Here is a 9,786-nt window from a genome sequence, read left to right as displayed (position 1 = left end):
TCCTGGGCCGTGTTCAGAAAGTGGTGGTGGGGGATGAGTGTTCAGACCCCTGGGCTCTCACTTGTGGGGTGCCTCAGGGTTCTGTCCTCTCCCCCATGCTTTTCAACATCTACATGCGGCCGCTGGGAGAGATCATCAGGAGGTTTGGGCTGGGTGTTCATCTCTTTTAAATCAGAACCAGTGAAGGCGGTGAAGGTCCTGTGTGAGTGTCTGGAGGCGGTTGGAGGATGGATGGCGGCTAACAGATTGAGGTTGAATCCTGACAAGACAGAAGTACTGTTTTTGGGGGACAGGAGGCGGGCAGGTGTTTAGGATTCCCTGGTCCTGAATGGGGTAACTGTGCCCCTGAAGGACCAGGTGCGCAGCCTGGGAGTCATTTTGGACTCACAGCTGTCCATGGAGGCACAGGTCAAATCTGTGTCCAGAGCAGCTGTTTACCAGCTCCATCTGGTACGTAGGCTGAGACCCTATCTGCCTGCGGACTGTCTCGCCAGAGTGGTGCATGCTCTGGTTATCTCCCGCTTGGACTACTGCAATGCACTCTACGTGGGGCTACCTTTGAAGGTGACTCGGAAACTACAACTAATCCAGAATGCGGCAGCTAGACTGGTGACTGGGAGCGGCCGCCGAGACCATATAACACCGGTCTTGAAAGACCTGCATTGGCTCCCAGTACGTTTCCGAGCACAATTCAAAGTGTTGGTGCTGACCTTTAAAGCCCTAAACGGCCTCGGTCCAGTATACCTGAAGGAGCGTCTCCACCGCCATCATTCTGCCCGGACGCTGAGGTCCAGCGCCGAGGGCCTTCTGGCGGTTCCCTCATTGCGAGAAGCAAAGTTACAGGGAACCAGGCAGAGGGCCTTCTCGGTAGTGGCGCCCGCCCTGTGGAACGCCCTTCCAGCAGATGTCAAAGCGATAAACAACTACCTGACATTCAGGAGACATCTTAAGGCAGCCCTGTTCAGGGAAGTTTTTAACGTGTGATCTTTTATTGTATTTTTGGTTTTTATGGAAGCCGCCCAGAGTGGCTGGGGAGGCCCAGCCAGATGGGCGGGGTATAAATAATAAATTATTATTATTATTATTATTATTATTATTATTATTATTATTATTATTATTATTATCAACAGCTTGATGTACCTTCTGCTTCTGAGTCTCAAGAAGATTTGCAGGTGCCTCAATTATTTTATCCCTTATTGCTTCACCAGATTGCTGAGCAATAGATCTAAATCTTTATAGCATCTCTTTTTCCCTCAATTCAATTAAAGCCAAATTGTCTGCCAATAGTTCCTGAGATGCTATAGCTGCCGCCAGTTGAATCCAGGGGGGAGGAGTATAAAAGTTTGAATGCTTTTTCTTTCAAAAGAAAGTTTTCAAAGTTCTTATCCCCCTGTCCCCCTCCTTTTATTTCCAATGGCAGAGTTTCTTTGTTTCCTTCAGTGCTTCAGCCATCTGGTTCCCATGCAGGATAGTCACCAATTCCAGAGAAGACTCCCTTTTTGTTCTCCTGGAAATTCACCAAATTAATCCAAATGCTAAAGACACTTGAATAATAAATCCCATTTTCCTTGGTTTTATTTTCTGGGAAATCTGCTGCTCATTGCACATTGGAGCCCAGAGATGGCAGCTTGACAGCCGGGTTAGGCCAGCACCAAATGGAACCTCAGACCCGTTGGGAACTCGCTTTTGACCTCCACAGGAACCCTCAGAGTCCTGCTCATCCCCAATACATTTTTCAGGTGCTTGTTGCCTCCGAGTTGCCCCCAAACTCCAAAAAGCAGCGGCCGGTTGGCTGAACCTGGCTTCCTTTCTCCCTCAGGGCAAACCAGGAAATTCTTTTTCCCCCTTCAATTCCTGAAAATCTGGAGGACAGCTTCTGAAGTTTCTTCATCTGAGAGATTTGAATAGATGTGTCAGGAATTTTAAAGCCAATTACATTAACATTTATGAGTTGCTTCTCATTATAATCACAAATGTGAAGCATTCTTCATAGTCCATAACAAAAATAAAGTCAGGATGGTTGGGACAAAATAATTATCCACTCCTCACCTTTCTTTTCATGTTTGTTTCATGTTTTATTTTTTTAGCCCATCATCCCTATTTTTGCACAAAACAGTTGTGAAGCATACAGGACCATTGGAAAGAGAAGTAAGTTAAATACCTTTGTTAATCAAGAGATCTCAGGCAATATACATTTTATTACTATAGAATGATCTTTTAAAAAGAATATCTGTTTACTATTCACGAATAGATTTTAAAGGGATGTGGGTGGCGCTGTGGGTTAAACCACAGAGCCTAGGACTTGCAGATCAGAAGGTCGGCAGTTCGAATCCCCGTGACGGGGTGAGCTCCCGTTGCTCGGTCCCTGCTCCTGCCAACCTAGCAATTCGAAAGCACATCAAAGTGCAAGTAGATAAATAGGTACCACTCCAGCGGGAAGGTAAACTGTGTTTCCGTGCGCTGCACTGGTTCGCCAGAAGCGGCTTAGTCATGCTGGGCACATGACCTGGAAGCTGTCTGTGGACAAACGCCGGCTCCCTTGGCCAATAAAGCGAGATGAGCGCCGCAATCCCAGAGTCTGTTGCGACTGGACCTAATGGTCAGGGGTCCCTTTACCTTTACTTAATAGATTTTATTCCATTTACACTTATCTGCAAAAGCTGTGCTGCCCCCCCTCAGTACTGAGTGAACATGTCCTTGCTTAGTTTTCTATTAGATTTGACAGAAAACTAGAATCGATAAATGTGGGAGCAACCCTAACAGGGAGGGGAACTGAACAGGAAACATACCATATTCTGTAGTCTATTGTACACAACTTATGACTGATTGCAAAGAGCTGACAAGAGCTGACTGAATATCTTGTACAGTGGTACCTCAGGTTAAGTAATTAATTGGTTCCGGAAGTCTGTACTTAACCTGAAGCGTTCTTAACCTGAAGCAGACTTTCCCGTTGAAAGTAATGGAAAGTGGATTGATCCGTTCCAGATGATGAAAAAACACCCCATAAAACAGCAATTTAACACAAATTTTACTGTTTCACGAGACCATTGATACATAAAATGAAGGCAATAATCAATGTACTGTACTATAAAATAAATAAGATGGTATTTTAGATGAAAAAAATTAAAATTTATCTCCAAACTCACTGTTTGGAGGGGGCTCAGGGTCCTTTTCCACAATCACAATCGGCTTGGCTTCCGGCATTCGTGGAGGCCTCAGAGAGCTCCTGTGGCTGGAGCCCAGTTGCAGAGCCTCTGCAGCCACCATGGATGTCGGGGCTTGGCTCCCGGCATTTGCGGAGTCCGGCAGGAACCGCGGATGTCAGGGCACTCTGATACTGCTGGTTTTCAGGTGCACTCTGATACTGCTGGTTCATTGAGATTTGGATTGTACTGGAATGGAAGATGGTGTGCCATGTGGTGGCCTCCTGACTGGCAAGGGGAAGCGATTACGCGAGACTTAACATTTCTCGAGTTTTTTCCCATTGCAGTAGCAGTGCATTTATGGGTCGCTGAATTCAGGGACAGTCGGATTTGTTTCTGTTCCGACAACCAGGTGGTGGTGAACGTGCTGGCAAAACAGTCATCTCGTTCTCCCAGTGTATCGGCCCTTTTGCGGGCTTTTGATTTACACTGTCTGAGGTTTAATATTGTGTTTTCGGCACGCTTCATCCCCAGGATATCTAATGAGATTGCTGATGCTCTATCCCGTTTTCAGATGGAGCGATTCTGGTCCCTGGCTCCAGAAGCTCAGAAACGTCCAGAGTATTTTCCGCCGCACCTCTGGGATCTTGGCAGCACTTAGTTTTGCAGGTAGTAGCAGCATCCATTTCTATGTCCACTTTGCAATCCTATAAAAAAGCCTGGACTGACTTTTAAAAATTTACACAGTTGATGTCCGCCAATTTTCAACCCCCTCCTTCCACTTCTCAGGTCCTGCAATATTTGGCACACCTGTTTCAGCTGGGCCGTGCTGCCAGAACTCTGAGAATTCATTCTGCAGCAATCTCATTTTTTAGCAAGTCCTTTTACGACAAGGACCCTTGTTCTAAATTTGTGGTGCGCAAAGCTATGGAAGGTTGGGGTAGACTTGCCCCCCTAGGATGGCTTCCAGGCGTCCTATGACCTTCGAGTTGTTGTCCAGTATGCGCACCAAACTGAGGAGCGTGTGTTGGTCTAGATATGAAGCGTGCCTTTTTTCAGCGGCTTTTTCACTAGCATTTTTTGGAGCCCTTCGGGTGGGAGAGGTCATAGTAGAGGGCAACTCTACTGCTGGTTCCCGTGGGTTGCTCCTTCAGGACATTAGCGTGTCCCCCCTGGAGTTGAGACTAGTTGTGCACAACTCCAAAACCGACCAGTTGGGTTGGGGGGAGGTGGTCCGCCTCCCAGCCACTGGGGAGGCGGGCCCGTGTCCGGTCAAGGATGTGAGGAAGTACTTGGCCTTGAGACCTCCTAGGGATGGCCCCCTGCTCATGCATGAAAATGGTCGCCCTCTGGCGCGGCATCAGTTCACAAAAATCATGCGTAGGGTCATTGCGGCATGTGGGATCACGGCCTCCGGTTTTGCTCCTAATTCCTTTTGCATAGGGGCAGCAACCATGGCAGCCCATTGGGGTTTGTCAGCTGCCAGGATTAAGGATCTGGGGAGATGGAAATTGTTTTTTTTTTATAAAATTTTTATTGCATTTTTTCCAGATAAAGATGAACAGTCAAGTATACAAAGAAACAAAGACAACAAGAAAAGAAAAGATAAAAGATGGATCGTCTCAAAGCTTACTTCAGTCTTCTATCGGACCTCCCCACATCTCCCACACAGTGCATTCTTAACAATAAAATTGTCAGCAAATTATTACCTTGTTTCATGTGTTTCTTTTGTACTTTCCAATCATTGCATTTTGGGTTTAAATTACTTAATATCCATTTACTTTAAAAGCAGATATAATATCATTTTAAACATTTAAACATTTAATCCTTTCATTGGTATTACCTAATTTCATAAATCATACACTCTCTTGCTGGAGCTAACCTTTCCAAATCCTGCGAATTTTTACAATTCATATAATTTATAAAACTTTTGCAAATAGTCCTTAAATTTTTTCCATTCCTCCTCGATTGTTTCTTCTCCCAAATCTCGGATTCTGGCAGTCATCTCAGCCAATTCCATATAGTCCATCAGTTGTGTTTGCCACTCTTCCAGTGTGGGCAAGTTTTGAGTCTTCCAATGTTTGGCAATAAGAATTCTTGCTGCTGTAGTTGCATACATAAAGAACGTTCTATCCTTCTTTAACACCTTTTGGCCGACAATGCCCAAGAGGAAGGCCTCCGGTTTCTTAGGAAAGGTGTACTTAAACACCTTTTTTAACTCATTGTAGATCATTTCCCAGAAGGCCTTCACTTTTGGACAAGTCCACCAAAGGTGAAAGAATGTCCCTTCAGCCTCCTTACACTTCCAGCATTTATTGTCAGACAAATGGTATATCTTAGCAAGCTTGACTGGGGTCATGTACCACCTGTATATCATTTTCATAATATTTTCTTTCAGGGCATTGCATGCCGTGAATTTCATACCGGTGGTCCATAACCTTTCCCAGTCTTCAAACATAATGTTGTACCCAATGTCTTGAGCCCATTTTATCATGGCTGATTTAACTGTCTCATCCTGGGTATTCCATTTAAGCAGCAAGTTATACATTCTTGATAATAACTTAGTCTTTGGTTCTAACAATTCTGTCTCTAGTTTCGATTTTTCCACCTGGAATCCTGTTTTTTTATCCACCTTAAAAACCTCAAGAATTTGAGCATAGTGAAACCAATCCTGCACCTTATTCTTTAGTTTTTCATAGCTCTGCAACCTCCAATTATCTCCAATTTTTTCAACCATTTCCCAATATTTCAGCCAGCCGGCCTCCATATTGGGTTTTTTCCGGGCCTTAGCCTCGGAAGGTGATAGCCACCTCAGGGTCTTATTTTCTAATAAGTCTTTATATTTTGTCCAGACCATAAATATTGCTTTTCTGACAATATGGTTTTTAAACATTTTGTGAACCTTAACCTTGTCGTACCACAGATATGCATGCCACCCAAAAGCATTGTCGAACCCTTCCAGATCTAGGACATCGGTGTTTTCTAGTAAAAACCAATCTTTCATCCAGCAGAAGGCTGCAGCTTCATAATATAACCTTAAGTCTGGCAGGGCAAAACCCCCTCTTTCTTTTGCATCAGTTAGTATTTTAAACTTTATACCGGGCTTTTTGCCCTGCCAAACAAACTTTGAGATATCCTTCTGCCACTTTCCAAAACATTCCACTCTGTCCACGATCTGTAAGGTCTGAAACAAAAACAACATCTTTGGCAGTACATTCATTTTTATAGCTGCGATTCGGCCCAACAAGGAAAGTTTCAATCTTGACCAAATTTCTAGATCTTTTTTAACTTCCGACCAACATTTTTCATAATTAACTTTAAATAAATTCAAATTTTTAGAAGACAAGTTGACCCCCAGGTATTTCACTTTTTTAACCACATTTAACTCTGTTTCCCTCTCAAACCCGTCTGTTTCTGAAGATGTCAAGTTTTTCCCCAAAACTTTAGTTTTTTGTTTATTCAACTTAAATCCCGCCACCCGACCAAACTCCTGAATCAGTTCTAAAACTCTTTTTGTACTAGATTCTGGCTCCTGTAGTGTTAAAACCAAGTCATCTGCGAAAGCTTTCAGTTTATATTGTTTCGCTCCGACCCGTACTCCTTGTACCTGCCGGTCCTTCCTAATCATGTTCAAGAGCACCTCCAGGACTGAGATAAATAATAGGGGGGAGAGAGGGCACCCCTGCCGTGTTCCTTTTTCAATTTGGAACTCTTCTGTCACCACATTGTTCACTATCAACTTAGCTTTTTGTTCTGAATAAATTGCTTCTAAACTATTTTCAAACCCCCGTCCCACTCCCATCCCTTCCAACTTCTTCTTCATAAACTTCCAAGAGATATTGTCAAAGGCCTTCTCCGCATCAATGAAAATTAACACTGATTTAGTGTTAATATTGGTTTGCAACAGTTCCAGAATATCAATAATGTTCCTGGTATTGTCAAACAAATGTCTGCCTGGGAGAAAGCCTGCCTGGTCCTTATGAATTACTTCATTTAATACCTTTTTAAGTCTATTTGCCAAAATGTCTGCAAATATTTTGTAATCCACATTTAGGAGTGAGATGGGACGGTAGTTCTTAAGCTGAGTCTTTTCAGTTTCCACTTTAGGTATCAATGTGATGAAAGCTTCTTTCCACGTTTCCGGTGCCCTGCCTCCCTCCATAATCTTATTACAAACCTCGATTAGTGGTTGTGTCAAATAGTCTTTTAACATCTTATAATACTTGGAGGTAAGTCCATCTGGGCCTGGGGATTTGCCCAACTGCATGTTCCGAATGGCATCCTCAATTTCCTGTTGTGTTATTCTGTAATTCAAGATTGATCTCTTCTCCTGAGGTAATTCTGGTAGACCATTAGTTTTTAAAAATTGATCCATCTCAGAGACTTCCTCGGGCCCTTGCGTGTACAGTTTTTTAAAGTATTTCTGGAAACACTTTCTAATTTCATCTGGTTTCTGGATGTTTTTCCCTTCAAGCTCTAGATTGGTAACATAGTTCAATTTTTGTCTCTTTTTCAACTGCCATGCTAGCAGTTTCCCACATTTATTTGCTGATTCAAAGGATCTTTGTTTCATTTGTTTAATTTTCCATTCCACTTCTTGATTTATCAATTTCGTATATTGCGACTGGTGGAATTTAATTTCTCTTAGGATCTCTTTTGATTTTGGTTTTAATCTCAATTTTTTCTCTCCATCTCTTATCTTCTCTAATATCTTATCCTTTTTTCCATTCCAGAGTTTTTTCTTGATCGTATTCTGTTGTATCAGAAACCCTCTCATTACAGCTTTACTTGCGTCCCAGATTATTCTCTTATCCACCGAGGTGTTCAAATTAATTTCAAAGTAGTCCTTTAAAGTTTTTTGAGCCTTCTTTACAATCTCTTGATCTCTTAGCAGGGTGCCATTCATTTTCCATCTGAAGGATCCGGCTGGAGTAAATCTCAATTCCATTTTCAGGGCGTTATGGTCGGAGCATGTCTTTGGGCAGATTTCCACTCTTCTAGTCTTAGGTGCCAGCCCTCTAGTTGTCCAAATTTGGTCGATTCTTGTCCATGACAGGTGAGCTTCAGAAAAGAAAGTTCCTTCTTTACCTAGGGGGTTTCTTGTCCTCCAAATATCAATCAAATCCATATTGTCTGTCAATTCAAAAAAAGTTTTAGGTAGTCTGCCGTCCTTGGTTAGATTTTGATTTTGTGACTTATCCATAAGAGTGGAGACCACCCCATTCATATCTCACATCATAATGATGTTAGAATAGTCCAGATAGTCCAGCAATGTCTCATGTAGCTTTTTGTAGAATTCCGATTTCCCCTCATTTGGTGCATAAATTCCAACTATCAAAACTTTTTCTCCTTGTGTTTGTATTTCAATTGCCAGGATTCTTCCTTGTTCATCTTTAAACAAAAATTTCGGTGACAAGTTCTCCTTTGCATAGATCACCACGCCTCTTTTCTTAACTCTGTCTGATGAAATAAATTCTTGGCCTAGTCTTTTGTTGATTAGCACTTTCCTGTGGAGTCTAGTCACGTGTGTTTCCTGCAAACAAATTATATCCAAATGTTCTTTTTTCAAAATATGAAAGATCCTTCTTCTTTTCTCGGGGGAATTCGCTCCATTAATATTCCAACTATACAGCTGCAGAGACATCCTGAATCAGTCTGTTGTTCCTCTTTATGGGGTGTCCTCCTTTTCGTCCAGACCCGAGGGGGAAGGTGTTGGTTCTTTTCCCAACTGTGGCTGTGGCCAAGGAACCGCTATTCCCTTCTGCAAATCCTCTCCGTAGTCGTGCAGGAACTTCTGGTTATCCTCTTTTGTTTTAATTTTAACTTTCTTTCCTTTGTAGTTGAAAGATAAACCTTGGGGGAACTCCCACCTGTAGGGAATCCCGTTGCCTCTCAGTAGTCTTGCTAAGTCAGTGTATACAGTTCTAAGGTCCAAAAGTTGTTTTGGGATATCTTTGTAGATTTCCGCCCTTTTATCCTGAATGTCAAGTGATTTCTTGAAATGGAGGTCTAATATTTTATCTCTCTCCTGCTTAGATCTCAGAATGATCAAACAGTCTCTGGGCCTGTCCCTCCTTGCTACTCTTCCCAGTCTAAACGCAGTTGTTATTTTAAAATCTTTATCTGCTTCTATACCCCAGAACTTAGAAAATTCTACTGTCAGGTAGCCAATCAAATCTTCTTTCTCAAGCTCTGGGATAGATCGTAGTCTCAAATTATTTTCCCAATTTCTCAGTTCCACCATAGACAGGTAGGCCTGCTGGTCACTGATGTGCTTATGTAGTGGCCTTACCTCCCCTCTTATTTCCTCAACTTTCTGGTTTGCTTGATCTGCCTTCAAATTGGCTGCCTCAGCCAATTTCCGATTCTCAGAAGTTGCCTCTTTAAGATTTCCAATTGCTTCTGTATGTTGTGCCACTTGTTCAGTCAGTTTTGTAATAGAGGATGTAGCTAGGTCAATTTTTGCCGTTTGATCATCCACCTTCTTATTTAAGATTGCGAATTGTTCTAGCATTTCTTTTAGAAGGGTATCAGATCCTCCTGCAGCCATATCCTCTGTTGTTGGCTGTTCAACTTCCCTTAATACAGCTGGGACGGATGATCTACGTGACTGAGTAGTCAAAGTTGTTTGCACAAGTTGAGC

The sequence above is a fragment of the Podarcis bocagei genome, assembly GCF_964188305.1.
Source record: "Podarcis bocagei genome assembly, chromosome: 8".
NCBI classification, from domain to species: Eukaryota; Metazoa; Chordata; class Lepidosauria; order Squamata; family Lacertidae; genus Podarcis; species Podarcis bocagei.
The sequence above is the reverse complement of the archived record's forward strand: the minus strand, read 5'-3'. Positions refer to the sequence as shown.